Source organism: Peromyscus eremicus, chromosome 11 (genome assembly GCF_949786415.1).
Source record: "Peromyscus eremicus chromosome 11, PerEre_H2_v1, whole genome shotgun sequence".
Classification (NCBI taxonomy): domain Eukaryota; kingdom Metazoa; phylum Chordata; class Mammalia; order Rodentia; family Cricetidae; genus Peromyscus; species Peromyscus eremicus.
The window spans coordinates 11,028,694-11,055,034 of record NC_081427.1 but is presented as its reverse complement, the minus strand read 5'-3'; the positions used below and the strand labels follow the sequence as shown (position 1 = coordinate 11,055,034).

Sequence of the window (26,341 nt, the reverse complement as noted above, 5' to 3'; positions counted from 1 at the left end):
ATAAACCAACCGTTTGCCAGAAGGGCTGGAGAGATGGCCCAGCCATTAAAAGTACTTGCTGCTCTTGTAGAGGACCCACTTTTGGGTCCTAGAATCTACATGGTGTCTCACAGGTATCTGTAGCTCCAGTTCCAGGGGACCTGACAGCCTCTTCTGACCTTCTTGGGCACTAGACATGCATGCAGTGTCCATATATAGATGCAGGTAGAAGACTCAAATACATAACATAAAAATAAATCTTAAAATCTTATGAACAAAAATGGGCCAGAGGGAAAATTTAAATGTAGGGCTATTTCAACTTAAGGTCAAAATTATTTGCAGAATGAGACTTCTACTGTAATGTACATGACTTTGTTAAAGTCTGACTCCAGGAATTAATCACTCACTGAGTCCCAGGCAGAGCTGAACAACTGCTGCTTAGAAGTAGCAAGAATAGCAAAAGAAAGAGTGGTATGGTCCTTCTCACTGCACGCTTTTCTACGTGGGAGTATGAGTGGTCTCCAAGTGATGGCGTCTGAAAGTAGCCGGCCCCTGAAAGTGACTAGAAAATGATGACATCACCTGTGAGTCTTTGCAAACGACAGGGAAAGTAAAACAGACCGAGCGAATTTGTAGACAGGATTTACTCAATATCAAATAAAACCATTCTCTAAGACTGAGGAGTCGACTGCTGTGGGATGTTCTGTATGGCAAATGTGTTGCTAATTAGTCAATAAATAAAACACTGATTGGCCATTGGCTAGGCAGGAAGTGTAGGCGGGACAAGGAGGAGAATAAAGCTGGGAAGTGGAAGGCTGAGTCAGAGAGATACTGCCAGCCGCCACGATGACAAACAGCATATGAAGATGCCGGTAAGCCACGAGCCATGTGGCAAGGTATAGATTTATAGAAATGGATTAATTTAAGCTGTAAGAACAGTTAACAAGAAGCCTGCCACGGCCATACAGTTTGTAAGCAATATAAGTCTCTGTATTTACTTGGTCGGGTCTGAGTGGCTGTGGGACTGGCAGGTGAAAGAGATTTGTCTTGACTGTGGGCCAGGCAGGAAAACTCTAGCTACAGTCGACTCTTTCTACTTTTTGTGACATTTGCAAGCAAGAGTGTTGGTACTCGCTTTCTTTATGGCATGAAGACATACAGGTCTATCATGCTTTTAAGTGGGAAATGATGGTCTTATTCCTCTATTTATTTCACTTCATTACTTATTTAAGCTATTTATGCCTCCACTTTTCTCTGTTCTCACACTGATTACAATGTTACTCAAGTTTACTTTCATAAATAAATTATTCCAACAATGGATTAAGTACAAATTAGTTGACATCATTTTGCATGCATTTGGGTAAACATGGAAGGTGCTGCTGAGAATTTTATGCTAATATAAGCTCTTGGTTGCTCTGATCACGGAGGTTTTCTGGATAAAACCTTACAGCCTCCTTATCTGTAGGCTTCCTTAAACTCTACAGACTTCAATAGAGGTTGACAGAGGGAAATAAAAAAGGATTCATAGCTAGAATCCTGCATAAAACACAATAAAATGGAAAATATACACGCATGACTTATTTTCTTAATGAATTTAATTTCGATTGCCATCACTAGATAATTTTTTTCTGCCTGAATGTGGACGGACTTTCAAAATCACAAGCTTGAGCACAGTCACTTTTAAAGGAGGCCCAGCTTTTAAAAATTTGTAATTCTTTTCTTTTTCAGAATTCAAAGGAATTTGGGGCTCAAACATCACCTCAAGACTAAAATCATTTATTTAAAAGGTGTGCTACACCTATCCCTTATTACTTTCCTTGTTCTCACTACACATCTTTTCCTCTACTCTGCCCTTCCCCTCCTTTAACACATTCAGATGTACAGGATATTAAAGTCCCAGAACCTTGGGGAGAATCTATCTTTCTCTGGACAATTACAAAAAAAGCCCTCATCTATTCTGGTTCTATGCCTATCCCCATATAAGAAAAGTGTTCTGAAAGATGTGACCTGCGTAGAATTTGGTCATAATAAAAAACATGAACTGGAGAGCTGAAGTGATGTACCACAAGAACTGAGCTACAGAAAGGAACATATTGAAAGTTTCTGGATCATATGGGAAGTTTTCTTTTTCCATGGAAATAGGGAAGGTTTCTGTAGGGCAGTTGTCAACAGCTTTCTGGGTCTTATACAGGCCAGGCCCAAGAATCTGGCTTCCCAATAGCCACAAACCTACCTAGTGTCCTCTCCTTTCCACAGAACACTGATGTGACAGTGTTTTGAAACCAAGGGTACATCCATGCATATATTCCTTTATCTACGTGAGCTAGTTGCCTAAGTTACGTCTTTTAAATGTAAGGGTATTACTGTGGCTTGCAAGGTTACCTTGAAGATTAAATCAGATTATTTAGCATTCATTATCAACCTGGCAGTGAGTGTTCTTGCATTGATGAGTTGATGTTAAGTTGGCTGCAACTCACCTTTAAATCTACAAAACATCTCTCACATATCATCATAGCCCAGCTCTCTAAATAGAGGGAATGATTTACCATTGCTTATTCATGTTAATGAAACATTCCCAACATTTGTTCCAGCATTGTTTGTAGTTCTGCTTAAATCCATGGCTATGAATTTCAAGAATTAATGGAGGACAAATAGGTTGGCAAGATTGTGAGTGCCTGGCTTGTTGCGGGAGCTTTTCAAATGTGTGCTATTTTTAAAATGCACTCAAGACCATTGAAATAGGTGTTGAAATATGTGGCATCCTATCAGCAATGAACATATTTGACTGTAGTTGTTGGAAAGTGTGATTTTAAAATCTAAAATAGCTATCTGGCTGTAAGGCTTATGTAAAATGGTCTACTTGGTTCCTTTATGATTTTGACTTTTGCTGTACTGGGGATGAAACCTAGGGTCACATACATGCTACACAATTCTCTATCAACTGAGCCATACCAACAGGTCTATTTTCATCTTTTTGCCTGTTTTGTTGCTTTACTGAGATAAATTTTCTTTGGACATATATGTATTCTGTCCCTGAAGGGCACACGTAATCCAAGAAATACTGTTTCTTATAGTAGACTAAGGACCAATGCTATGGCATTAATAGGCAACTCTACCATTCTGACTACATCTTCACCATCTCCTGCAGTTTCTGATGCTGGCCAGGGTTCCTTGGCCTCACGCATTTCACTGCAGCTTTTTCATGTGTGGAAAGGACCCAGAATCACTTGAATGTTGTCAATTAAATTAATGTACACACAACACTTCCAAGACAAACTTACATCATGTCTTTTACATGCAAAAGAGTTTGGTAATTTTGAAACTGTACTGTCAAGTAAAGAGTCAAGGGTGGTCCCCAGTGTTCCCAGCTTTGGTGTTCAGGTTTTCATGTGGATGTGATCTTTCATCTGCTCCTATGTAGAATTTAGCAAAGGCATTATTTGATTATATGGATGGCATAATGTGGCTGTGGTCCACAAAAGCGTAAGCCTGTCTAGATGGAGTCTCTTTCCTGTTGGCTTTGACTAAGAAACCAGAGATGAGTAACCATGCTGGGATGCTCACATGGCGAGGAGCTCATGGTGCTGAGTCAGTCTCTGACACACATCTTGCAGAAAGTAGAGCCCTGTTCTGAAGCTTTGAGAAAATGAGTCTGGCAATCCCAGAGAGCCTGGACACAGATGATTCCCAAGCTGAGACTTGATGAGGTCAGATAAGACTACAGCCCCAGCCAGCATATTTATTTTAGTTCTGTGGAACTCAGAAACAGAGGCCCTAGCCAAGCTGTGCTTAAATTTCAGAGGCACAGCAGCTGTAGATATTACATACAGAAATTGCTAAATATTGGATGACTTATAGCAATAATTTAATATCTATGTAATAAATACATATAAAAATTATAAAATATTATTAAATTTATATGCATATTTGCATATTTACCAAATTTGTCACCAGGTCATGTGCTCTGTCATTAGTACAAGCTGTGAGTTGAAATGACAATTGATCTTTGTGGTGATATTTAATGTGTGCTGAAATGTGGTGATATTTTATTTGTGCATTAATAAATAAAGCTTGCTTGGAGATCAGGGGGAAAAGGCCAGCCATTTTAAGTAAACAAAGAAGTCAGGTAGCACACACCCTTAATCCCTTAGCAGGCAGGATCTCTGTGTGTTCAAGGCCACACTAGGGAATAGAGTCAAGCATGGTGACACACGCCTTTAATCCCAGTACCAACCATAGATGCCTGGAGGTCTGTACAGACAGACAGAAGGTGACAGAACTGTGTAGGAAAGGGAAGTGAGGTAGCTGGGCTAAGATAGTCAATGAGAGGGCAGAACAGCAAGGCAATAAAGGCGTGGGTAGACAGGAAGTAACTCACATTTGGAAGCTGCAGAGTTGGTGAGGTCAGGTTGGCTGGTGGCTTTCCCTATTTCCCTGATCTAAGGCTTTCACTCCTATATTTGTCTCTGTGATTTTTACTTAATAAGACCATTTAGAAATTCATCTACAGATCTTAATCCCCCATGTAATTTCAGGAGTTGCTATGGAGATATCAATAGTTAAGTCACCACCTAAAGACCAAGCATGTAGTGGCAACTGGGTGAATTGTTGGCCTGCTGTTTAGGTTATAAACTAAGAACTAACTCAGGCATTTTATGACATTCTCATTATTAGAAACTTCCACTTGTACAACCTAACAATGAAGAGCTTGAGCCAGATAAATGTTAAGTTCTATTATAGGTGTACATTTTCTGTAGCATTAGAGTTACAACTAAGAGTAATAATGTCACCACCTCTAGTTAGCTATTAAATAAGCCCCTTACTTGTTTTGGGCTTTCTGATGCTCCTAAGTGCTTGGCTGGGGTTAAAATGGCCTTTCTTGGTGACTGAGGAGAGCACATTAACTTCTCAGTAGAAGCCAGCTGATTCATTTACATAATATTTTCATCTCATCTGTTTTGTTAAGCTGGGAGATGTATCAGCAGGAAGATAACAACGTGATGCAGCCTCTTGAGTATACACCAATTTTCTCTTCCATTACTGTTCTAGAGAAAAGTTAATACTCTAGTTTTTAAGCCCAAAATATTGAAATGTTGAGCCTTTATATTTTCCCTACTTATTAAAAAAAGAACAGAGGATGGAAGGAAGGAAACAAGTCTATTTACAAAACACAAGAAAATTAAATTTGGCCAATCCAGTTTATTTCATCTTAAAAATATTGGTACATCACAGCTGGAAAAGAATTGTTGTGCCCCGCCTTGGTTACATATTTGTATTAAAAGATTCTATCCAGTAGATGTCAGCAAAGTAACCTTAAATGTAATCATGGAGCAGGGGCCTTCTTCTATGAGCTTTATGATGACCTAGTGGTAAAAGATAAGAACTTTTCTATTTACAGAGGAAGACATTAAGAAAGGAAGAACAGGAGAAAGAAACTTCCTGATCCCCAAATGAAATGAAACAATAAACTATTTTCCTTCATATGTAATAAAAAGTACGTTCTGAAACATCATATATAAAAACAGCCTGATTTCAAATCATACTAAGACAGAGGACCGGGCGTACCTAAAATGTGCTTACAGAAGACATGATGTGTGTAGGTTTCAAGGAATATGTGGGCATGGGTATATGTGTCTGTTAATGTCTGAGACATGCAGATGATGATATTTTAGCTGGAAAGTTCCTGAAACACATGGAATAGTCACAAATACAACCCTATCTCAGTGAAATGTGTGGAGTTGCACAGGGCAACAGAATGGTTTGTGATGTGGAAAGCCAGCACCAGGGGTGCCCCTCTGTGCTGCTTCTCCTGTCCTGCAAGGGGCTTTGGAAAAACCTCATACACTTAGACGGTTTCTTTAAGGAAGGAGACAGACAGGGTCTCAGGAGAGAAAAAGAGAAGCTTGTTTCCCAAGGAACATTCTAGAATCAGGGGCAGCAACATTCTGAAGGCAATTCTTGGAGGAAGCCAGTGTCTTGGGGGTTACAGAACAGCTGCTCAGTGGGAAAGTGGCCAGGTGTCAGGGAAGAGGCAGAGAATAGCCAAGTGGAAATGCAGAAAATTGTTTCTTTTTGGTTTTTAATCTTCTTATTGAGGTATGCGGTAGGTTAATAAAGTACATGCATTATCGATGTAAAACTCAACAAATATACAAATGTACAGTAAATATGTTCCCAGTGGTAAAGATATAATTTCCTCCTACTGACAGCTGGACTGTGAAAGGGAAATGAATCAGAAAAACAAGCTTCCCCATGGGAGCTTCTTGTTGCCCCAAGTACAAGAAGAGTTCAGAAGAGGTGTGTTCTTGGCGGTCTCTGGCTTATTGTCATCATATCAACACAACGTGGAAACCCCACTTAGGTCAAGAAGGGCCTAATGCTCCCATTACCCTTTACTATGATGCCCATTTGTGATGACTGATATCTACGAGGTTAGTAAATCATTCTTGTGCGTGTCTGTAAGGGTTCTTCTGGGGGATCATTAACTAAGCAGAGCCCCACCCTGAATGTCGGCAACACCATCTCTCAGGCTGGGTATGCAGGCAGCACTAAAACGGGAAGGAGCAGGAGGCAAGCTAGGGCAAGTGTTTGCTCCCTCTTCCTCCTGGCTGAACTGAGGTAAGCAGCCTTCTCCTTTGGTCCCCACCACCATATTCAACTTTACCTCTGGCCCCGAACAAGGGAACCAGCCAACCATGGACTAAAGTCTCTGAAATCGTAAGCTAAAATAAATCTTTCCTGCTTTAAATAGTTCCTGTCACGTGTCAATGTGACAAAAGTCTGATTAATGGTTCACTATTCTGAGTCCTATAACTGTGAATCGTTTTTCATGTTTTAAACACGTTACAAAATGCAAATGTATGTATGTACTTTTTGGGGTTTTTTGGGGGACATGGTTTCTCCATGTTGTTTTGGTGCCTGACCTGGATCTTGCTCTGTAGACCAGGCCGGTTTCAAACTCACAGAGATCCACCTGGCTCTGCCTCCTGAGTGCTGGCATTAAAGGCGTGCACCACCACCACCAGGCTGTATGTACTTTTTATGTCTCTTTCACTTAAAAAAACAATGATTTTTTTTCTTAATTCCTGGAATTTTTTACTCTCTTTGAAAAATTATTCTCTGGTAATTTCATATATGAATAGAACTGATTTAGGTCATATCTACCCTTTACCCCTGTGGTTCTCCCTCCAAGTCCTAAGCACCCTCTCCCACATCCTCTCTCAACTTGATATCTTCTCTTCCTCTTCTTTCTGCTCTCTCTCTCTCTAAAGATATGGAGAAATATGTATTAATACATATTAATATATTGCCACTTAATACATTTATTAGGATCTATTATCTCTTTTGCCCAGCCTTTCTTCAGTCTCTTGCTCCACAACTTTTTAATTTTTAGCCTTTCCTAATTGGTGCTTAGGAAGACTTCCCATTACATTTAGATACGGATTTGAGACCTATCTTTGTTACTTGTTATCTGTATGATAATAGTGGCATCTAAACTATGAGTAAACCCAAGAGTCATATCACAAGACCAAATATTCCACTGTAGCCTTAACTACATTTTCAATTCTAGCCAAAAAGCATTATTGGGATTGGATACAAATGTGAACTTGTTCAAAGACAGATTAAAACAATAAATGTAAAAACATTTTTGGAAATCATTATTAGTATAAATAAGTAAGATAAATACAAATACCTATTTGGTATGGCTCTGTTAGGTTTCGCTGTTCTGAGCATGAAAATCTGTGGGTGATAAGATATACAGGCCTGGGTTCTCAATTTTCAATTTTGGTAATTTACAGATGTTTCTTCTCCATAAGAGTGTCCCTCCATCAAGTTTATTTTCTTGCCTTCTGCTAGTTAGAAAACTCAGATTTAGAGGACTTGAAGATCTCAGTCAAACTCAGAATTGAGGGTTCTGAAGGAGGCATATTAATTATGTATGAACCATTCTGCCTCTTGATAGAGCCCGAGATTTGAATTGTAAAAGGATGCTTGTGAGCTACTGCTGTTTGACACATTTTGGCCTTGAAATGCCCTCTTTTAGCCTTCCTAAACAGGGTCCACTTTTTTTTGTCTTGTATTTATGAATACATAAAGTCTTCACAGCATATCTAACTCCCCATTAATATATACCATGGCATCATATACCATGGGTATTGGTGAAACTATTAAGGGAGGTTTATTTTGTGGGGTAACTTACAAATGAAGGGATAGGTTACAGGGTCTGGGAAAGGTGTGGTGTAGTCCGGTAGTTTTCTCTGGAGAACTCTGCTCGGTCTACCTCCAGCGTCCAGGGTCCAGGAACCAAGTGAGCCCGCGCATCTGGATCTTGGGTCTTCAGTGTCCTCTCTTCGCCCCGCCTTGTAAGCGTGACCATTACTGAAGCCTCAATGGGGGTAGGAACTTCCAGGTCAAAGCTGGAATGGCTACCCACTACACATGGGCATCAATGAAGGCACTGATAAGAAAGAGAGACATAGTTCCTGCTCACATGGAACTCACTCTAGACACTTTTATAAAGGAGATTTAAAAGCCCACGAGAATAAGAAAGGGCTTATACAGATATGTACACACCTATGATATTTCATATGATTACAAAACCAATCCCTATCTAGCTCCAGACTCTTCCCTCTCACACTTTCTTTGTCCTCGGAGACATTACTTGATGTTTTAGGTTTTTGTTTCTATCTACTGGTTTTCCTCAACACTATTTACACACTTAGTTTCCTCCCTCTTTAAAAAGAGTGAACAGAAAGCCCCTCTCACGATCATGCTCCCCTCCATTGCTCTCTACCCCACCCCTCCACATTTGTAGCCCAGACTCTTGAGTGCATGCCCCTCCTGTTCCCTCAGCATCCTGTGTGTACCCTTGCTATCAATTTACCCCAACACCTATCACATGGTGGAATTTGATGGGTGCTTCTTAAGGGAGGTGGTTTTAACTAAGTTGTTGGGGGTTTACATAATATGCACAAAGCTCTGATTTCGTTCCCAGCAACCAGTCTGTCAGTCTGTCTGTCTGTTTGTCTTTTCTGTTTGCTTCTCCCTCCCATACTACTTTTGTCCATTTCTACCCATCCCTCCAATTCTTAGCTGCCACTTACTTCCCTTCTCTGTCACTCCTTCCAGCTCAGCTCAGATCTGTACATGAAAATCCATCGTCGTCCCTGTGAGGGCAGCTATGGAACTGTGTTTGTCAGGCTCACCAGGTCCTCTTCAGTGTCTAACATGGCAGACTAATGCTTAGGCGTTTGACACTTAAAGGTGCCAAAGTATTTCCATACCAACTTTTGTTTTGAAAGAAAAGTATGGTTTCATTAGCAGTGAGATTATGTTTTCATATAATGATGTCTATCAGACGTGTTGATTTTTGCCTACTTTTAATTTATTGTTAGGCTCCCTCTTTCCCCTTTCTTTCCTAACTTTCCCCCAACCAGCGAAGCACTTGGCAAACTATAGGATAAAGAAACAAACAGATGTTGCACTTCCTCTAAGTGGAAATGGAGAGGAAAAATTCTCTTTAGGATTTCAGATGAGCGGCATGATGGTCCCAGAAGGCTGCAGAATCCTGGTTGGGTTTTATGTCCTTTTTATTGTGGGATTTGGATGCTCTTGGGCTTTCCTGAGAAATGTCATCATTTTATCAAAAGATAATATACTTCAAATACCACAGGATCTTGTTTCTAGTGGTGACATCGCTTTAAGGATTCTCTCTCTCTCTCTCTCTCTCTCTCTCTCTCTCTCTCTCTCTCTCTCTCTCTCTCCTCTCTCCTCTCTCTCTCTCTCTCTCTCTCTCTCTCTCTCTCTCTCTCTCTCTCCCTCCCTCCCTCCCTCCATCCCTCCATCCCTCCCTCTGCTTTGTATCACATAATTGCACAATTGCCATTTCATACGAATTTCCAAGAATTTGATCTTAAACATTAGAAACGTGGTCAAGAGCTTATTGTTTCATCAAGTTGCTCCTGTGGTCTTCCTCACCAGAAGTGATATTATGTCCACTGTTATAAATTCCTTATAAACAATTCCTCATTTATCTCCCACCAGACCTGAAATAATCATCACCCTCGCTAAAGAGAGTGGGAAACAGAAGCACAGAGAGTTGTAATACCTTGCCCAGTGTCGCTCACCTGGTGAATATCGAACTCACCTTGTTGAGTTCAGTTAACTTGCCTTTAAGAATCTGGGCTGAATTTAGCTCTTGTTGGTCTCTCTATATTCATTGTTTACATCTTCCGAGCCTTGATCATAGCCTGTGCGTGTCACATTATAAGCTTTCATAAATGTTTAATGCTACACGAATCCTCTAGCACTCTGTCTTTGATAAACAAAACTACTTTCTTCTAGTTTGTTTCCTCGAATTGGCTAAAAGATGATCCTTCCCCTTATCTACTCCTTCCCTGTGATGACTCTGGTGTCTGGTCAAGGAAACAGCAGGAATTATACTGTAATACAAAGCCAGCACTTATCAGGAAATCTTCAAAATTTCTGCCAGAATATAGAATACATGCTATAGTCATGGGCCACAAAACAAACATGGGCATCCCAGAGCAGACTTCGGGGGCATGACAATCATTTGAATATAAATCACAAGACGCTTTGCAGACACAGCATAAGAGAAAGTCCAATTAACAAAACTAACCATATGCTACCACCGGAATGGCTAGACACAGTGGAAAACACACACACAATAAATGCAGAGAAATCTCAGATGAAACAGCTTCATCAGGGACACGGGAAGCAGTGCCAAACTGAGGCGCCACTGTGATAAAAGATGTTCTCTGCAGTGCCATTTTAAGTGTTCCCTAATGAAATTGCCATTACAGGTCTATCCACCCTCAAGCAACCAACCCAACGGTGCTGGAAACTGAAGTGAAACACTAAGAGTTGGGATCTGTTTTTATTCTTTTATTCCACACTGAATTACCCCAGAGCTTGATTTATTTAGTAACATTTTAAAAGGAGCTGTTGATAGTTGGTGAAGAGCAGGAACTTTAGAATCAGGCACACTGGGTCTAAATCCTATTGGTGGTGTGGGCTAACAGTGTGACTTTATTTCAGTGTATTTAGCCTGCATCAGTTAATATGGAAAGAAAGGAGGATAACACTTCTTCATTCTTTTGTCAGGTTAAAACTAATAATGTACCTAAGGAGCATAGCAAAGTGTTGGTAGAGAGTAAGTATTTGTTCCATAAATTAAAAAGTTAATATTTAATTTTTAAAGTATTTCAGAATTGGAATCAGTATTTTGAGTTGCTGACTGGTTTAGCTGAACAAAAGAGGAATCCATCTGGGGGAATTCTGTCCTTGGTATTTTATTATTATTGTTCTAGTAGTGACACATGGTCATCACATTCATTTGTGGGTTTCCTGTTCATTCATTCATTGCTTCACAATTAACATCTCCAGAGCATCTTTCAGGAGCTGCATACATTGTTGCAGTTGTTGAAAATACAAAACTGCTTGAGACACAATTCCTACCTTCAAGAATGCTTGTGACTTATCAGAAGAGAGGTCCAGAAAGTGGAATAACGCAGTAAGTACTTTAAGAACTACAACTGATTCATGGTTTGAGTTTATATTTGTTATATTTATAGGGTTTCAAAGGAGAGTGTAGATGTAATTCTGAACGGTTTTATTAAATAAGAAACACAGAGCCAAATGCAGAGTTAAAAGCCCAGAGATCAGAGAGCAGTAGCCAAGAGCTGAGACCAAGACCGCCTTCTTACCCCTCACTGCCGCTGCCGTCCTTCCCCTCAGAAAGAGACCTACTTCCTGTGTGTCTGTCCTTTTATTGACTTTCTGTTCTGCCTTCTCATTGGTTGTAAACCCAACCACATGACCTCCTCGTCACTGCCTGTCTATACAGACCTCCAGGTCTCTATGGTTGTTATTGAGATTAAAGGCATGTGTCTCCAAGCTGGCTATGTCCTTTAGACTCTGCCTACCATGTGATCGGATTAAGGGCGTGTGTTACCACTGTCAGACTTCTGCTATGGCTTGCTATTAGCTCTGACCTCCAGGCAACTTTATTTATTAGCATACAAATAAAATCACATTTCAGCACAAATAAAATAATCACCATAGGAGAGTAATTTGCGCTAGAATGAGAAGGTTTGGTAGTGATTTTAGAAAAAAAAAGGAATTAGAGATACATCCATCTAGTCCATCCATTGAAGTTGTATTGTGAAAATAATAAACCATAGTTCTCTGGGACAACTCAATGAACTTCCAATTGCTTCCTAAAGGAAGGAGAAAAAAATCAAACTTTCCTGTGTTTTTCCCCTCCCCCGCTTGCTATCCTCAGCTTTGAGAGAATGCTCTCATCAGGTTTTTAAAATGTAGATATTTAAGAAACAACACAGACTTTGGGTTTTCATGGGCCCTGGTGTGACTTTCTCCAATTTTTGTTGCAAGCTTCAGGGAAGACATTTAATTTCTTTGAGCTTCAATTTTCACCTGTAACATCAGAAATTATGTATCTCTTTATTACTTATGGGCAGTAGGTGGTTTTTTAATAAGGTAAGCCCCAAGAAATTGGGAATTAAAGTTATTAAATTACTCTTAGAGAGTTACAAAATTAATATATAACATTTCACAGCAACATTTCACTAAGAAATTACAGCAGGCTCACAAGACATGGCTCTGCTGGTGTTCGGTTCAGGCTTATACAGTGGGAGTGCAGAGATTTTATTCTGGTTTCTCATACTTACCACTTTCTATTAAAAAGATTTCCAATCTTTTACAAAAATACTTCCTAGAACTAATGATGACTGGGAGGGGAACTAGCCTCTTGCAGGTATGAGCACTCTCACTACTTGCCTGGTGCAGAGTGGTCAGCCTTGAAACCATATACCTACAAACAACAAAAATGGACTCAGTCTCCTGGTGGTGGTGGTGGTGGTGGTGGTGGTGGTGGAGGTGGAGGTGGAGGTGGTGGAGGTGGAGGTGTGTATACTCTTATACATGAGGCAAGTACGGGAAACTAGAAAAAAAAACCTCATTGCTAGGATAAGCCAGTATTCTCATGCTAGCATATCTCAGAGAGTTAGTACAGAAAAAAAGAAATAAAAAACATTTGAGTCAAGGAAAGAATGAGCCCATTAGTTAAGGAGATGACTATGCCATGGAGTTCTGGAATAATGGGGAGTCTTTAGCTCAAATGATTGAGAGCAATTTCAGCTGACTAGGTGTAATGCAGATTTATAGAAAACATGCTAAGCAAAAAAAAAAAAAGATGGTTAATTTTATGTTTCAACTTGACTAGGTTAAAGAATCCTCAGGTACCTCATGAAGTATTTTTATATTTGTCTATGTTATTATATATAGTAATTAGAGGCACGGGAAGTCAAGTGTTGCTCCTGTGTAAGCCCCAAGCATAGAGCTAAGAATGCCAATGACATACTTCATCCAAGTCCAAGGTCTTGAGAAGCCAGATCACCAATATCCTTAGCAGACAGAACTAGCTCAAGAGGAGAGAGCAGATTCAGCCATTGCCCGTGTCCCTCTGCTGATTGAAGGAGCATCCCCCCACAAACATCACAGGGAGCTTATCCTGTACTTGGAGGTAATACAGTTGGTGTACCAATGCAATTGTTTATCTCTCCCAGAAATGTCTTTATAGATATACATACAATAATAATATATTATTATTACATATTAAACAATATATTAAGTATAATTATATAATATTATTAATTACATGATCATATATCATATTACTAATATAGTATATTTTATATTAATTATGTTAATTATATAATATGTACTTATAGAAATGTAGATAATACTTTATTCTTTTGTCAGATTAAAACTAATAATATACCTAAAGGGGGTAGCAAAGTGTTTGTAGAGAATAAATATTTGTTCCATAATAAAACTTTTTTTTTTTTTTTTTTCGAGACAGGGTTTCTCTATGTAGCTTTGCACCTTTCCTGGAACTCACTTGGTAGCCCAGGCTGGCCTCGAACTCACAGAGATCCACCTGGCTCTGCCTCCCAAGTGCTGGGATTAAAGGCGTGCGCCACCACCGCCCGGCTCCATAATAAAACTTAATTATAATTATATAATACATTAATGACATTATTGGTTATATGATTATATACTATATTAATATACAATATATTATGTTATTATATCAAATGATTATATACTGTGTAACTATAACATAGTATGTAATAATGTGTTGTTATTATACGTGTATCTCTGAGGACATTTCTGGGAGAGATGAACAATTACATTGCTACATCAAGTACAGAATAAGTTTCAATGATGTGCATGGAGGATGCTCCAATCAGTAGAGGGCCTTGGTAAGGTCAAGACACAGGAGAAAGCCAAATCTTCTCTCTCCTCTTGAGCTGGTGCATCCATCTGCCTGCTAAGGATATTGGTGATCTGGCTTCTCAAGACCTTGGACTTGGACATACTATGTCATTGGCATTCTTACTTTTATGCCTTTGGGCTTACACAAAAACAACAGCACTTGATTTCCCATGCTTCTAGTGTGCTGACTGCAGACTCTAGGACTTCATAAATACCATAATCTCATGAGCCTGTTTCCCATGTTGCATTGTTTTCTTTATATTTATATATATTGTAATGGTTCTTTTTCCCCAGGAAAAACTGACTCAGAGATCCTGATAGTGTATAAAATACCTTATATGAATTTTGATTGTGATACTGAAGGCAATTTCATGATGTCAATTTTGTTAAAATACTCATTTTTATTCTGAGAGTATTGAGGTTTTTAGATGCTAAGCAGCTTGGCCAAAGGCACACACCTAATTTGAATGGAACCGGGATTTGAAAGCCAGAAATCACCTCTTGCCATGTACTCTGCTAACAAGAATATGCCTCTTAGGTGTGTGCTCTACATAGTTTTTAAGTATGATGCTAACAAATACCTCAGATGGTTATGTTTTGCCAAAGCAGATCAAGGCAGACAAGGCAAATGTCACACTAAATCTCTTGTGGGCCCATAGCATTCAGGTATATTGATAATAAATCACTCTAGCACAGTGGTCCTCAAACTTCCTAATACGGCAACCCTTTAGTACAGTTCATGTTGTGGTGACCCCCAGCCATAAAATTATTTTTGTTGCAACTTCATAACTGCAGTTATACTACTGTTATGAATTATAATGTACAGATCTGATAAGCAGGGGGAAAGGTGGTTTGACTCCTAAAGGGGTTGAGAACCATAGCTTTAGAACAATGACCCATAGAGTTTGAAAACAAGGCACTGAATTTGAACCAAAAATCACCAACCAGACTTGAATGTATTTACTTCTTATGCATAATCCTAATTTAAGTGCTTGAAAAGTGGATGTAGCTTCTCAGAATGTTTTGCTTTAGGTAACTGGAAACTATCTGAATGACTGTCTCACGAAGAAATAGCTGTGCTATGAGCTTGAAATGACTAAGCTGACTTGCTGCTTACAGTGCATATCAGAACACAGCTCCAGTAGATCACACGGTCTAACAGTATGTGTGAAGAGGAAACAGTGGTTTAAAGACAAAAAGGACTAGTTTCCACATATGCAAATTCCAACTTTTACCTCTTTTTTAAAAGATAAGTTTCTTGTATACATGCACGTGTGTGCTCATGAGCGTGCGCGTGCACGCACACACACACACACACACACACACAAGCACACGTACACACCCCTAAAAGAACTTAGAAGTACACACTAAAAGGACTTAGCAGATTTTATTTATAGACTTTGCATATATATGAAAAAAAATAAAAAAGAAAAAGGGTTGTGGATTTGAGAGGGAGTAAGGGAGCCATGGGAGGGGATTTGAAGGGAGAGGCATGGGGGCTTTGTATCAAGGAAAGGGAAGGGAAAAGAATATAATTATATTTTAAGTAAAAATGTAGTTCTTTATGTTTCTTCTTTGACTCTCCATCCTCCAGGCTATCAGTTGATGTTTCCGACTTGAATGATTATCCTGAAGAGTGCTTAATGACTTTAAGAAAATAAAATGTCAACACAGAGCTTTCATCGTTCTTTGGATGTGCTTGTCACTCAATGCAGCCACCCCTCCAGACAAGGAGGGAGAGCAAGGAGTTGGGATTTGCCAGAGCATCTCACAGTGACAGCCATCAGTTGGTATTTGCCAGGGCATCTCAGAGTGGCAGCCACCAGTGTTCATCCAGCTGAAACTACAAGACTAAAAATAATCCAATTAAGTAACAACAGTGTGTCTTGAATTAGTGCAGAGCAGATGGTAAAGTATCCTCCAGTCATCATTAATTAATGTTCACTCAGTGCCTACAGAGAATGACTCTGGGTTACAGCGTCCTGGAGATACTGGCAAAACTTCTCTGAATGGGAGAAGGTTGTTTGGTTCTAAAGAAAAAACCAAAAAAACAAAACAAAAAAAACCCCTACCTTACAGGAACTGGAAATGTTTCACAAAATAAATCATGCCTAGAAATAGTAATGTCATGGGCTGCAAGGGATGTTATGGTCACAAGAGCGTATCTCAGGGATAAGAAAACTATGAGTTCTCTTGTTTAAGAAGGATTTGAAATTGCACATGTAGTCCCTTTTATCTGCCACACGTCAGGCCAGCAGAGAGGCCCTGCTTTTCTCTTAATATTTCCTTAACATTTTAATTCTGTAAGAGCTTAGTGTATGTCTGGTATCTGTTTTCTTCTTGACTTCTGAATGATACTGGCACACATGTATATAATATTTAAAGTTGATAGCATTGTGCCAAAATCCTTTCTTGTGTATTTATGAATACTTGATTTTCAGGGGATGCAAATTTGTATGAATTTTGAGGAACCATTTTCCATAACTGAAATACTTTGCCTGTGATCATACATATAGCGTAGATATATGGCTCCTGACTGTTTTCTTCGGCAGTCATGATTGTTATATTCCCACAGCACAAATAAGAAACTTACAGTTTTCATAAGCATTTTCCCACTGTTAAAATACTTATTATGGGCCCTGTCTCAAAAATTAGTCTACTTGTTTATTTTTAATACATTTAAAAATAACCACTAAACTCAGGTTTCCACTTTACCTAACTTCATAATTTTTGGGTTAAAAGTTGAAAAACATGTATGTCACTATTCATTGCCCATTGTCCACTCTTCTTTCCCTAAAAATTGGCTCAGAATGCGCGGGGATATCAATGTGCTTAGACAAATGCCTCACCCATATTTTGTCTCTCATTTTACACAGGACCGATCCATGGTATTGCAAAAGCATGCATTGAGAGGTTGTTTATGAGAATGTTTTCTCGAGGGATTCATCGGATGCGGGCTGTTCTGTCACTTCAATCTCCTACCTCAACGCTTTGTTTTGTCTTTCATAGATTTAATTTTGTCACTTTAATATTGTAAGATGCGAATATGTAACTTCTCAATACATTTTATTGCCTGTTTCCCCACTGGGCCATAAATATTACAAGGTAGGTATTTTGTCCATTATATCTAGTAGACTGGGGCTGGATACTTAGAGAGCACACATGTTTGCTGAATGAATGAATTATGATAAGGAATTGACTGACCAAATGAAATATGGTGAAGAATAGTGAGGCTCTAATTTGGAAGGCTAGAATATGAGAACCTTTTGTTTGGTTTACGTGGCAGATGGTGGCCAAATTTGAAAGTACAACTGAGGGTGGTTACTCATATCTTCAAAAGCAAAAATGATAAAGGATGAAGCAAAAGAGTTTGGGACTATGAGAAGTAAAGAGTGTAATGAGATGTAATTGTTGTGATTAAATGAAGAGATGTGGGAATAAGTGTTTTCAGATGTGAAAGATCAGAGAGTTTGTGATGGGAAAGAAGAAAATGGAAGAAACTCAAATCTTACTGTTTCAGTCTTCAAGGAGAAATAGGATGCAGGTAAACCATTCTCCATAGGACTGCTGGAGAAGAGATGAGGGACAGCATGAGGGGGAAAGTTCCATGACCTCAGCATGTTGGGGAATGGAAATGATACTGAACTGGACAGAATTTGCTACTGATTGGGACAGAAATCTTGGGTGAATCAGACAATGGGAATTTATAATCCAGCCGCCTGATATAGCTTTACTTCTTTTGTTATAATTTCTACAAGCTCAGAAGTGGGGTGGACATAAGCAAAAGCAGATGGTCAGCCCTTCCCAGGTTTTGGTAAGTGGTGAAGCAGATATGGAAGAATGATGAGGTATTCATGGTCGAGCAGGATGTAGAAATGAATAAAATGTCAACCAAGTTGGAGAGGATAAGTAGGGCTTGAAGGAGGGAGTGAAACTTGTGAGAGCAGGACATCTGTCTTCTGATCACGCATTCCACCTCATCCCTCAACTGAAAGTCGCTTTAGACTTCTCTTTGTACAGTGTCCTGTATTATACATAAAATTTATGTCCAAGGCCTGGAAGCACTCCCCGACAACTCATTTGACATTTAGCTTGATGCATAAACATGATCCAGTCAAAGGTCTCTAGGACAAGGGTCACAGTGCACTCTAAGCACTCATGCCAGGAAACTGACAATACTTATCAATATGGACTGCAGGGTACATCTGGAAGAGAAATGTTTGCCCTTTCTCCTCGACCCTGATGCATAATCTTAATAACAGGTCTTACTATCTCCAGCTCTCCCCTTTTCCATGTGCTTCAAAGTCTAGCAAAGCAGAGAGGTCTAGAGCTCTGTTTTGTCACAGTTTCCTGCAAGATAATCCTCCCTCTTGGAAGGAAGCTCATCGAGAGACAGGATATTCTAGAGAGCCGTGAACCATTCCCGTCATCTTGCAGGGAGGCTCATTATGCACAGGCAGTAAACAGCTCAGGGCTTCAGGAAATCCCTGAAACTGGCCATATATGCTAAGCTCTTAAGTAGTCAGGACTGATGAGAGATACTCTCAGAGAAGCTGAGCTGCTTAGAGGACCAGCCTAGCCACCTGAGTATATGTTGTCTGATCTGCTGAACTGCCTACAAGTTGTACAGAGAGCTCCAGATTTTCAGATTTCATGAGCTGTCACCCACGCTGGCATGGACTTTTGGTTATCTTTATCTCTGAGTCACTTCAGTTTTTGTAAGCAATGCTTCTCCCATACTCTTCTAAGTAACCCCAGTAAACTCACTGGTTCTCCAAGTAGGACTGCGGTGGTTTCATTACTTTGGTCTGTTTTTAGTTTCCTGTCTCAGGTGAATAGAAATTTATTCACATCTTCCTGGAATAGTGTCACACAACAAGTTGGAAACTTGAGCTTTAGAAAGCTTGTCGTCTGGAAAAACAAATCATAGTTCTTGAACATTTTAATTGTGATTTAGAAGAACAAAGTAGTTAACGTTCAGCTTTCTCATCTGTTAAGTGGGGCATATTCTGGCAGATATCCTATGGGGACCTTGTAAGACCTGGTGAGACACATGTATTCCACTTAAAATTTGGCATTGATGCACTCTTAGTTACCAGTGATGATGGTGTCCACTGTGATTATAATAATGACTAATACAAAAGCTGCAAGAATTCAACGGAACCTCAAGGTAGAGAGAGGAAGACTTGCGTCTGCTGAACATAAGCAGCAATAACTAACAATTATAAATTGTGCAACTCTTTCATGAATATTACACTAATTATATGTGTAGTGTGGAATATCTACACACTATTCAGATACAAACAAGCATAAACTTCTAAGAGACATCTGAATTGTGTAATAACTTTTCCAAAAGTCTTCAGATTAAGCGTTTGGGAGATTGCTAAGAGAGTAAAGTGCTCTGTGGTACTATCATGAGTGGCTCAGCGGTAATCCAGAGATCAAGAGAGAATGGCAGTTTTGTAAGTATTTCCTTGTGAGTGGTGGGCTTTTGTCCTGTCTCACTAGGAATTCTGTCTTAAGTGTGTTAGGAAGGGGTCCACTGTTAGGAAAGCGTCTTTCACTTCTATTTACTCAGTGGTCAGTAGACTTGTGGAGAAAACCGAATAGGAACTTTCTTAGCTTCTAAGAAACCCCATATTCATCATCCAATACCCTACTAAAATCAGTCCTACTTCCTAATAAGCTAGTTCTTCATAAATACACTGTAGAGGCAGCCGTGAGTCTCACTCTGTCCTTTTAATTGTAGCAAAGCCCCTTGGTACAGTACTGACATAGAGCTAATGTTTAAATAAGTTTTGAATAACCATTACTTTATTTTTTTAATGCAATAAATATTTTAGCTCTCAAAAATAATCTTATATTACCTTAGTTACTTTTCCTTTGCTGTGATAAGGCACTTATAATCTTAGAAAGTGTTAAATTCGGGCTTGTGGTTCCAGAAGTTTGGAGGGCATGATGGCAGAGCACAGACATGGCAGCAGGAACAACTGAGCGCTCACATTGTGATGGACAACTGGGAGGCAGAGGTAGCACTGGGAATTTCAGGAGTCTTTTTAAATCTCAAAGGCCAATGACACCTCCTCCAACAAGGCACACCTCCTCCTAATCCTTCCCCAACAGTCCCACCAACTGGGGGCCTAGTATTCAAAATATGTGCCTATGGGGGTCATTATCATTGAAACCACCACATACACCACATTCTTTCAATAGTTAATGTTAGACATTATCTGCTTTCTTGTGAGTGTTTTAAAGCTACCCAGGAGTCACACATTAATGGAGGGGTAACACATAGGCAGATACTTCACGGCAAGGATTTTGCACCTGGAAGAGTCTGCTTTTGTCATCTTACATGGTGGCTTTTGATTTGTATCACCAGGTACTCCACAACTTTCTACAGAAGGTTCTTGCTGGCCTAGGTAATGGTGAGTGAAGATAATTGCTTTTATGGGGTTAAGAAGGCTCTAGAAAAGAGTTCATAGAAACTATTTCCCTAAAACCTCACAAACTACCAGTGAAAAGAAAGAAAAAGTTTCTAAAATATATGAATTCTATTCCCTGGCTATCAAATCATTTAGGTTTGAAAATAATTATCAAAAATCATGACTCTTTACATTAATGTAGAATGATTTTCAACCATTCTATGCATTTCTCCTAATTATCTTGTGACTTGTGAGTAAATAAGGAAAAATATGGAACACAGTTCAAGGTATCGAAGTTAACAGAAAATAGCAATCAAAGCTTACCTTCATGGTGTTTGTTTTCTAACTGGCAGAATACACCAAGATTCAAGATTGAGTAATTGGTTATCATCATTGCAGCACTATTGTTTATTGCAGTGAACGGCAGAAAATCTCCTAGGAGATTATACTCAACTTAGAGCATGAAGTAAGCCCAAATATCAAATTTATAATCTGAGTTTATATGACAGTACTCATAAGTTACACTTCCCATTGTATACTTTAGTCAGGGCATTAGAATGGGAAGGACTCTCTTCCTCTGAGGACTCTTTGTTTGTTTGTTCGTTTTTTGAGATAGGGTTTCTCTGTGTAGTTTTGGTGCCTGTCCTGGATCTCACTCTGTAGACCAGGCTGGCCTCGAATTCAGAGATCCGCCTGGCTCTGCCTCCTGAGTGCTGGGTTTAAAGGCGTACGCCACCACTGTCCAGCTCTCTCAGGACTCTTTATTACTCATGTTGAGACACAATGTCACAATGTCAGTAGTATTAGGAAATATGCAAAGCTCTTTTTCTTCTCTTTCTCAATTATTCTCTACACTCAGTCATGTGACTTTTCACCAAATGTCTTGGATATGAATTCATTAGTTTAGGATGTTTTGTTCCATCTGCATTGCTTACTTCTATAATAATTTGTGTTTGCTTTAGCATTGACTTATGCTTATATAATAACAAAAATGCTATTATTTAATCACATTAGTAACACAGTGAGTGCATTTTTGTTTTCTATTCATGATATCAAAAGGCTATTTCTAATGATAGAGCAGGACCATTCCATTCAAGTAAAAGCCTCTCTAATATTTTATTCACATCTTTTTCCCCATTTCAGTTCAGGATTTCCTCCTTTTGTGGGGTTAATTTAAATTTAAGTAGCATGCTTCAGAAAGGTTGAATTGTTAGCCTACTCCTCTATAAGCCTTGACACTGAGTTGGGTGGTAGTCTGGGTGTGGTTCATGACAGCAGAGGCTTCTTTGTAAGTGTAAGGACAATGCCTGCTAAGAGAGAGCACTTACCGGGCAGCGAGAGAAAGGTCTGAGCCTTGGTGCAATGAATTATCTAGTCTTAGTTAAATTTCTTTATTCCCAATTTCTAAATAGCCTAAAAATGAACTCAACCTCTATATATTTTCAACTTCTGAGTGTGCCTTAGTTAAAATTTTTAATGTTTTTATGTCACGCAATCAATGAAAATATTTATATACACTTACATAAACCCAAATATCTATATACCTACCTGTACATAAAACCTCATACTCTGATCTGAGCTGTAAAAAAATAAACAACTCAATGATAGGTGCAGAATGAGAACTCTCAGTCAGTAAAGCCTGCTGTCCTCTTCACTGTATGATTTGATGTTTCTTTGCAAAATGCACTAATATTTCTAAACAAAATTGCTTCTAAAATTTAACATCAAGAGCAATTTCCATTTCTAAACTGTGTAAGTTATTGAAAATGTCTTCAGTGGTGTTACAAATGGTCTTGAAGCTTCCCCCAAATGTGCTCAGCGTTTAGTAATGTGACTATCTCCTAAAAATTGTTCATCTAGTTATCTCTAAGCAAAAACAAGGGAAAAAAGCCTGGAGAAGTAATCATCATGCTGTGTATAAAATAAATGCAGCAAAGAGCTCTCTAAAATAATATTTTTTAAAAGAGCCCTTTTTGTTATGTTTTGTTTAATGTCCCAGAACTTTCCAACTGAAAATTAAGAGAAACTGTCACAGTGAATAAAGTTGGTTAAGATGACTTCACAAAAGAACCAAAAACACAGGAAAAAAGGAAGGCACTAGGAAAATTCAGGTGTATGTTTGCATTGCAAACAGTAAGCATGCAGGGCAGAAGGATCTCATTCTACTCTAGGGCAAGGCAAGATCTTTCTGAGGCAATCTTCAAACAGAAGGATTATCCCTGTCTGCTGGAAATGTCCTTCCTTTGATATTGTCCATAATGTCCAAAGTTATTTACTACAAAATGTTCTTTCTAAATATTGGAAAAATGAAGGAAAATTTCCTGTGTCTCTTATGCATGTACTACCATGTTTGTCTATGTGCATGCACTACTAATGTTTGTCCAATGTTTGTGTTCCCCTCACACTCAGTTAATCACCATCATTGCAGTATTAGGAGGACGAACTTACAGGAGCAGTTAGCTCATATGGACAGGGCCCTCACGAACTGAATTAGTGATCTCTTAAGTGACAATCCAGAGAGCTGCCTTCATCTCCTACCTTGGGAAGAAACAGTGGGAAGGTGCCATCTGTGAACCAAGAAACATGCTCTTACAACACACCATCTGCCATCTCCCTAATGGTAGGTTATTCTTCTATCAAATAATTGTTATGTATCTGTTCTTCTATCAGACTGGCTACATCAAGGGTAAGGACCAAGTCTTATTCATCACTGAATTCCTGTGGTCCACTATTACACATTTGATTCTCATCCTCCTCATCCTTTGAAAACATCCTGATCTGTTTTCAAAAGAAATGACACAATTTACACAAAGATTCACATGTTTAGAGAATTTGTCATGTCTATTGTTTTTCTGACCTGAATTTAAAGTAGTTATTTATACTTGCTAATTCATTTTGGAGAGTTTGGACATAGAATTTTATGTCTAGTACCTTGAGTGAATTCCAGAAATGTATAAGTTTTGACGCAGGAAAAAATCAATTTGTATAGGACACAAAGTTTACTGTAATGGGAATTTCACCTGTTACCTCTACTATATTCATTTTTATGAAGTGAATGAAATTATGAATATGAACTTTTGATGATGTTCTGAGGTTCTCCCCTTCTGGGATTTGTGGCCTTTGATTGTAGCCATATTGCCTTTTAGAAAATCATTTTTATCCTCAACATTTTGAGTTCTTGGAGAAGGAATTTAAAAATATTCCTTACAATGTTCTCATAACTTAAAATTAATGAATTTTATCAGCATCTCAGTATTTCCCCATGGATCTGGTACAGTTGGCTGGTACTTGCTCTAAGTTATGCTTCAGCCCAAAATTCTTAAATTAAATTCTCTCAGTTTGTTAGAAAATAGAATTATAGACAAATATTTAAAGGAGATATTTAGGAGATTTGGTCCCCAGGCAGATGAAGAAGAGCTTTGAAATCTTTGCTGTTTCAAACCTAAGCATAGTGCCACTCTTGGAAGCTTCCACATTATGCTTTCCTCCAAAAGGAATCCTCTTGCATTCAGTCCTAGCCCCAAATGTCACTAACCAGGTGAGACTATATTCATGACCAGGAAAGAGAACTGAAGAATAGAACTGAACCTGTACAAACAATATCACAAGCTGTTTCCTGTTCTTTGTACCTACTCAACATCCAGAGAGACTCATTTACAAACATCTGCCTATCCTTTGGGTCTTGAATATGTCTACCATCCTCTCCTTTTTGAAGAAGAGTGCGTTATTTCCTGAATCTCATTGGTGTATTGGGCAATCATTTTCATGTGAGTCTCTTGTGTACATAGTAACTGTAATGGATTTTCTTCCTGTTAATTTCTTCCACTGATTTTAGTAGATGTACAGCATCCAAACAGGATAGGAAACATTCCTTTGTCTCCACCCTAGAAACACTTGTTCAGGTCCATTATCTATGTAAGGGCTTTGGCTCCTGCCCTGACTAAATTCTTCCAGGAGTTCATACTCCTCACAATGCCCTTTATCTGAGATCAGCTGTGGGTTACATGAACTTTTTGCTTTGTTTTGTTTTGTTTTTTTTGAGAAATGTTATGCAGTGCCCTGGAATAATTTTCATCTCAACTTCACTTATTAAATCCTTCATCCACTATAATGAGTGTGCTATAATACCTTATTATCTTTGAGTTTTCTTCTTTGGAAGAGGTGGTACCAAGACCTGAGTATGTAAAGTTGTTCTGAGCTCCCTATTTGCTGGTAGCTTGTGTCCTTCTGTTGATATCTGCTTGTCAGTTCATGTTCAGATGTTAGTCTTCTGTGAGGGGAACACTGACAGATGATTGGCCATGGGCTGAGTGACTGAGCATGAACTGCATAGTTCCCTGGCTTTGGTTGGTGGAGAGACTGTCATTCTAGACTACCATTAATGTAAGCCACTAGGAAACTGTAAATATGTGACAGCCTTTATTTTTCTGCTTTGTAGCATGTTAGAAATGACCAGGGAGCTGATACTTGTTGTTTATATCCCAAAATGTAGACCATATCCTTTTAGAAGTCAGTGCAGAGTGATTTCTTTCCAGATGTCTTGTTGAAAAGAAGAAGAGTTGATATAGCAGCCTTCTTTCCATTCTTCCTGAAATGATAGACTAACTCTACAAATCATTGTCTGGCTTGACAGAAATCAATAAAAGCCACCACTAAAAATTCACATTTCATTCAACAATGTGAAAAGGTAAATAAATAAAAGTCTATTCAATCCTGCAAGTGCTTTGCAAGCTCTGTCTTGAAAGAAAAATGAAAATAGGATGGCTTCTTGGATTTAAAATTCATTGCGATGTTTGAATCCAAGACAGTTCATAGTTTTTTGTTTTTTGTTTTTCTGAATTTTTAGTCCTCTTGGAAGGGAGTAGCTGAAAACTGCTCCAGGTTCCTAACCTCTGTAGAAAAGACTTTGGTTTCCATGGGCTTTCCTTCTAGGGTAGTCTAATTTTGACAGGTGCTTTGCCAAGGTTGGTGGGAGATACAAAGAATTATGATTTGTCCTGAGAGGATTATAATCCAGGATGAGAGAAAAGATATGGGTGTTACCCAAATGACTTAATGAAATAAAAATTGAACAGGCTTATGTACTTTAAAAATCACTAAGAATTATTGCAGTAATTTAGAACTAGGAAAACTCACTGCTGAATTTTACTTTGTGGTGAAAATCACAGCATGAAGTAGGAAACTACTCTCCTGCTTGGGGGAGAAGTATGTTGGGAACTCTCTCATAGGTTGTTCTGTGCAAAAAATTCCTAGGGATTTATAGTGCCTGAATACATGCCTGCATTTACTCATGGAGATACGGAATTTTCCAGCTTACCTTGAGTCTCACATATTGGAAGTTCTTCCTCAGGTCAGTTTCTGCTCCATCATGTTCCCACAAGCCATACTACCTTATTTTTAAAATTGGTTTAATTAATTAATTAATTTGCTCATTTATTTTGACACAGGATCTTTCTGTGTAGCCCTGACTGGCCTAGAACTCCCTATATAGACCAAGCCCACCTTTAAGTTACAGATATCAACCTGAATCTGCCTCCCAAGTGCTGGGATTAAAGGCTTGTGCCATCAAGACAAAGTAAGGACTTTGGGATTTATTCAATTTGACTGGGGTCCTTTCCCCT

At 38.9% G+C, this 26,341-nt stretch overlaps 1 long non-coding RNA gene across 1 annotated transcript; it reads left to right on the top strand.

The window, feature by feature from the left end:
* Positions 1-5,942: 5,942 nt before the first annotated feature.
* On the top strand, positions 5,943-13,545 carry LOC131921801 (uncharacterized). Its single transcript, XR_009382097.1, has 3 exons — positions 5,943-6,075; positions 6,189-6,410; positions 13,306-13,545. It is a non-coding gene; the product is annotated as an uncharacterized LOC131921801 (long non-coding RNA).
* The last annotated feature ends 12,796 nt before the right edge of the window (positions 13,546-26,341 follow it).